A 6,234-nucleotide genomic window follows, 5' to 3' on the forward strand; every position below is an offset into this window, starting at 1 on the left:
CTTTTTTTTTTTTTTTTTTTTTTTGGGTATCGGGGAATCGAACTCAGTATCTTGCACTTGCAAGGCAGGTGACAGAACCACTGAGCTACATCCCTGGCCCTGGAGTTCACATTTTTAACAGGCTCTGCAAGTGGCTTGAGGCATGCCACTTTAGACCACTGGTACATAGAGCTGAAAGGAGGTTGGAAGAGGGAGTGGAAGAGCTTCCTGCAGCCCCCTCCCAGACTTCCCTATCAGAGACTGTGGCTCCTGGTCCCACTGCCATAGGCTTTGTTTGGATTTCCCTTGAGGCTCCTCTTGCAGTCCACCTTCTGAGCAGCTCTGCACATCTATCCTCCTGAAGTATGCTGGTGACACTAAGCAGGTGCCAATGATGGCTCATCCTGCTGGTATCCATCACGGCCCCTAAAGTTTATTTTAAATTACTTAAAGGAAATATCTCCTATCCTGAATTTCAACAGTAGAGGGTTCCTCCCATTATCTTAAAAAACAATCTAAAAACAAAATTACACAATCATTGCACTTTAATGAGTTCCACGTTTGCAAAACACAGCCAATAAAAACAGGATTACATATTCAACCTTACAAGTTTTGCTTATCAAATTGACCGGCATTAAAAATACAATGCAGAAGAGGGAGTGGTTAAATTGGAACTGATAGAAAGAATGTGATTTGGCGCGAACTGTCTCTGGTGAATTTTAACCATGCATATCAAGACTTTTAAAAGATTTATGTTCTTTGACCCAGTGAGTCTGCTTCATAAATTTTTTTATAAGGAAACGATCAGGGTTTTAACTATTAGTAAACAGTCTAAATTTAGCAGAAGAGGGGTGGTTGCATACATTACTGAAGAGAGATGTGATTTCTGTTACATATGCTGAATGTTGATTTAGAAAAATGATAATATCATAATATGTGGAAAGAGGATATAAAATCTACAATGTAAAAGAAGGGACACAACTCTGAGTGGTGGAATATTCCATATATTTCTTAAGCATTTGTCTACTATATGAGTTATGCTTTCTCTCTAATTTCCAATTTTTCTGTAATTACATGTATTGGTATTTAAACAGCTAATAAATTATATACAATTTAAATACTACACGTCACTTAACTATTTTTATCTGTATCTGAGCTCTTTAACTATTTTAATCCTCCAATCTTCTGTCAGAATCCTTCCTGTACTCTGATTCTAATATTTTCCTCCCCTGCTCAGAATTGCTCAGTGCTCCTCATGCCTGAAGGGTGGCCACCCACCCTCCTGAGCAGGGCACAGGGGGATCTTTCATGGCCTGGCCTTGACCAACTGCCAACCACTTCTCCTGGCTGCTCCTTCTACTTTCCCTCTTTACACACTGGGGATACCCTCTTTAGAAATCCCCGGTCATCCTGTGCCTTCTTATGTTTGCCTGACATTGCAGGGGCTTTCAAGCCATTTTCTTATAACCTTTCTCTCAAAACTTTAGGACTGGAGGTGTAGCTCAGTGGTGCAGCACCTGCCTTGCAAGTGTGAGGCACTGGGTCCTATTCCTGGTACCAAAAAAAAACAAAAAAAAAAAACAAAAAAAACAAAATAAAACAAAACTTTAGAAATATGTAGGGATTGCTCGGTGCACTCAGTGTACCTTTTAAAACTTGCTGTGATGCACTAACAGAGTTACTCATTTCTATCTCCCTCTGTTTTTCGTTAGACTTAAGCAGGTTGAAGGCTGGAAGAGCTTTGCAATTGACACAAGATGAAGGAACAATAAAATACATGCTGAATAAAAGAACTAGCACACAAATCACACAGACCTTCAGCAAGGTTATTCCTTAAAGAAGGGGACTCCATGACAGGCTGGTGAGGGCTGATACCTAGCCAAACCTGCTCTCCCAAGCCAGCCTTGCAGAAAGGCCGGAAAGCGAGCAGGGCTTAGCCTCTTACCCCAATTTTTGGTCTCTTCTCAAAATACCCCCAGAGCTCAAGTGCTTCTTCTAGAGAATATCCTAGTTAATTTCTGCCAATTCTTATTTTTCCTTTCCCTACTGAATTTGGTTTGTTGGTGTGATTCATAAGTTTACACAAAACATTCAATATTATAATTGAATTTTATTATTTTATTAGGGTCCTAACTTTTTGTGTGGAGAGTCATATGGATGACTAGTAAAATCTCATTCCAATTTGTTATGCCAAACGTGTGCCTCATTGTTGCCTTTAAGAATTTTAAGACAAGAGGAAACTCTTGCTCAATAATTCCACTAAAGGAAACTTCGAGAGCTTGTTCTTTTATTTAGAGCAATTTTAAGCAAAATAAAGAAGGATAATTGTTGATCTCTGTACTACAGGAACTGTGTCTGGGAGTGCTCGAAGTGATAAAGGGAGCATAGACCTGAAGTTAGAAGGACCAGGTTTCATGGGAGCCTCTGAGGTTATTAGCCCCAGGCGGTGGGGAAAGTCACCCGACCTCTTCGAGACTTTTTTCACTTGCTGTGTGATACAGTAAGTAATATTGCAGCCTGCTTGACAAGGTGGTTGTTGGCATCAAAATTTGATGTTTGAAAATAGTTTGCTCTCAAAAAATCTTCCAAGTGGGATTCATTATTATTTTCACCGTCATCATTATTATTGTATTCTTTAGGGGTCCCAGCAAAGTACATTATTTATCTCAGGAAATACCATGTTCTAGAAAATACCGATTTTAGAAAAGATGATACACTGATTGAAATACTACGGGAGAGGTTTAGCTTAACGAACTTACAGGAGTTATACGGAGCTCGCTGCCTAACCCCCTGTCCCTGGTACCCCCTGTCCCTCTCTCCCTGTCTGTGTGCACGTCCTCCCAGGATTCAGCTGTTATCTCCAATAAGGAAGGGCATGCTGAAAGCGTCACCCATTCACTGGGCCAGCATTCTGAAAACGCAGTTTCATTTCATTTAGACCAAGGCTTTATGGACAGTGTGCCTGATTTCAACACACAAGTGGAGCTATTTTTGGACAGGCAGAACTTCCAGCACCTCTTAAATCACACACCACACTGGAATTGCCTGCTCTACCCACACACAGAGGGCGGGCCTGTGCTCACAGAACAGGACTCTGGCCTCCGGTGAGAAGGAAAGACTCTACCCCGTCGATGACTAACACAGGACCATCTCTGCTTTTAGAAAGGGGAAGTACCACGTACAAACCTTGCTGGTACATTTTCCTTTGCTTGTTCCAAAACAATGGGGTGCGTGTGGGTGGATGTGTGTGCGTGTGAGTGTGTGTGTTTGTGTGTATGTGTGTTGTATTCCTGCAATGACTGAAGAATCCTAAAATGAACCTCTATAGGAAATCCCTGATGAGGGTCTGTGGATGGTTTTTGCATGGGAAATTGAAACAAGTTGGCAGGAAGAGGAATTCTTTCTGCATAATTCAAAGCAGACATTTTAGTAGAGAAAAAAATCCAAATCCGAAATTTGCTGTCAGTCCTTGAAATTTTATTAGTTACAAAATGTAATGTATTAGCACCTTACATCAAATCCAGATAGAACCTGTCATTTTGTGTCACCTTCTCCCCAAAGATAGTAAAAAAGGGATCTTGGAGCGTACAAGACCGGCTCCCCACACAGGCTGCGGGACCCATTGGTGGACTATGACCATGTAACATGTTCCTGCCTGCAGCTCCCGAGGTATGCGAAGGAGTAACCTGGAGACCTGGGGATAACTGAGATAATGAGATATTTCTGATAAAGAGGAGTTGAATCTAATTAAAGACGTCCTGATGTGAATGCGAGGGCCTGGACAGAGGTTGATTCTTGCGTGCCGGTTCTTGGTAAAAGGCTGATCAGGACAAGCACAGGCTTGTTATCTCAGGGGTGTCTGGTGTAGCACAGTGTGCTGTGCAGGAGTCCCACTGGCCTAACTCACCGCCAGAGTCCCGCAGGACGAACGAGCCCCCCATCCAAATAAGCGTGAGGCCGAAGTGCTAACTTTGGATAAGGGCTTCTTGAACAATTTCAACTTTTCTAGGAAAGAATTTCTTTATAGAATTGGTTTTCTTTGTTTCAAACTACTAAATTCATAATTGTGTTCATCGTATTTCTTGAAGCAATATACAGGTTGTATTTTACTTTACTTATCATGCTACCGAATAAGCCTCATGATGTTTTCACAGGCAATCATAATATATGAAAGAGAAGCACGAAAGGATTTGCATACGTAAATATAAATACCCATCTGAAATTTGTACATTCCAACTAATGTCAATTAAGTGCCTCTGATAGTCAGAGTAGCCTTTCAATAAATATGAATGAATGTCTAGCCAATTAGCAATTCTCCCAGCCTGTACCCACATTTAGTTTGGTATTTCTTTTTTCTTTCCTTGCAACCAAAGGAGGAGGAAAGAGTTAGAATTTCAGGAATAGAGGTCACGCTAAAAGCATTTAGAAGCATGAAAATTGTTACCATACTTCAATTCCAGATATGCTTTCTCTCTGTCTCTAAGGAAACAAGGTCTTCTATATCTTTTTGCATCTTTGACTGTTTCGGTGAGTGTTCGGTCCCTCCCTCCTTCCTCTTTCCAATACACCCTGGCTGGGGACTATTACCCTTTTGGCCGGAAGTTGTGGACAATAAATAACGAGTACAGCCACACAGCTCGATGAAGAACAGATTCAATTATAACCAAGGCTTACATATGTAGCTTGTACATCAGATGCCCCGCAAGGTACTAAAATGTCAAGATATAACATAGAACAAATGCATTGTTTATAGAATTATTGACCAAAAGCTCTTGAGAGTATGTCTCATTTAATCCTGTGCCCATTACCCTGCATGTGATAGGAAATAGCTGCTTAACAAGGAAACAGCTGGGACCGGCATTTGCTGTACTCCCCAGGCTTAGGCGAGAGGTGGAGAGCAAAGTACAAAAGGAATATAATATAGAGTAGTTATAGTATTCTCGGAAAATGTTTTTAATTTTGAAAAATTTTCATTACATATATATAAATATAGAAAAAATATTTATACCACAAAACTGCATATAGGTATACACTGTTAAAACCAACTAACTTTCTTTGTAAGTCTCCGGGTTGTCATCCACAGTTTAAAAACCGTTATATAAGATGGATAATTTGCAAACAGAAAATGGAAGGGCCCTAAACTTTTAGTACCCAGGGGGCCTGGCCTGCACGAAGCCCTGTGTGTCATCCCCAGCCTCAGAAGAAAGAAACTGCGTGAGAGAGTGATTATAATCCTCAGTGGCTACAAACGCTGATCATCTCTTAGAATGTGTGCTAGACTCCACAATGGCCGTGAAGGCTCGCATCATGGAATGGTGTGAACATCCTTTGACTGTTAGCACCTCCCCTGCACTCACTTAATTAAATGCTAGTTTATCTTTCATTGATCACTTTTCACTCAGCAGAAAATCTGCTTGTAATCCATACACCCCCGCTCACAGAAGCACTGCTCACGACAGCCAGAGGGTAGAAGTAAACTCACTATCAGTGGATGAATGGATGAACTACACGTGGAATACACATTCAGTGGAAGATTCTTCAGGCCTAAAATGTAAGGAAATCCTGACACATACGCCAATATACATGAACCTTGACGCCATTGTGCTGTGGGAAATAAACTAGCCACGGAAATACAAATCGGAGTCCACTTACGTCAAGTATCCGGAAACCGTCAAATTCATAGAAACAGAAAGTAGAATGACTGTCAATGGAAGCTGGGAGCAGGGGAAACTGCAGTCGCTGTTTACTGGGTCTACAGTTTCAGCTTTGCAAGATGAAGAAGGTGTGGAGATGGGTTGCACAATAATATGAATATATTTAACATAGCTGACTGCACACTTAGATGTGAGTCTGATGGGAAATTTTATATTATCCATTTTCTCCATTTTTAAAAGACTGCTCATAGACATGTTTCTAGGGTTTTCATGCTTTCTGAAGTATAAAACTCCATCATTTACTATGACTGAGAATGGTGATTTTTAAACATGCGATAATAATAATGAAATTGTGGGAAAATAAATAACTAATTAAAGGCACTTGCTCTATACCAGATACTAAGTACTTTACATTTACTGTCTCATTACATCATCGCTACAGCCTTTTGAGATTGATACAATCATTTACACAGACTTTACCGAGGGAAAACTCAGGTGTAGCAGGGTTATATACCTTGTGTAAGATTACACACTAAGTAAGGAGTAGAACCAAGGCACGAGCCCAGGCAGTCTGATTTTTTTTTTTTTTTTTTTTTTTTTT

General features: G+C 40.6%; 1 protein-coding gene and 1 long non-coding RNA gene across 5 annotated transcripts in view; one reads left to right on the forward strand and one right to left on the reverse strand.

The window, feature by feature from the left end:
- LOC104866940 overlaps positions 1 to 2,748 on the forward strand; it is an 11,780-nt gene extending 9,032 nt beyond the window's left edge. The window contains exon 3 of one of the 2 annotated variants that reach the window (XR_781609.3): positions 2,326 to 2,748. This is a non-coding gene — a long non-coding RNA (uncharacterized LOC104866940). Of the gene's footprint in view, positions 1 to 1,691; positions 2,114 to 2,325 lie in introns of those variants that run through there. The other variant, XR_781608.3, reaches the window with a different exon arrangement.
- Positions 1 to 6,234, reverse strand: part of Spag17 (sperm associated antigen 17) — a 195,771-nt gene that overhangs the window by 148,832 nt on the left and 40,705 nt on the right. The gene's annotated exons all lie outside the window — the stretch shown is intronic.

This window comes from Fukomys damarensis, unplaced genomic scaffold, assembly GCF_012274545.1.
Source record: "Fukomys damarensis isolate Sample0158 unplaced genomic scaffold, DMR_v1.0_HiC HiC_scaffold_33, whole genome shotgun sequence".
Taxonomy (NCBI): Eukaryota; Metazoa; Chordata; class Mammalia; order Rodentia; family Bathyergidae; genus Fukomys; species Fukomys damarensis.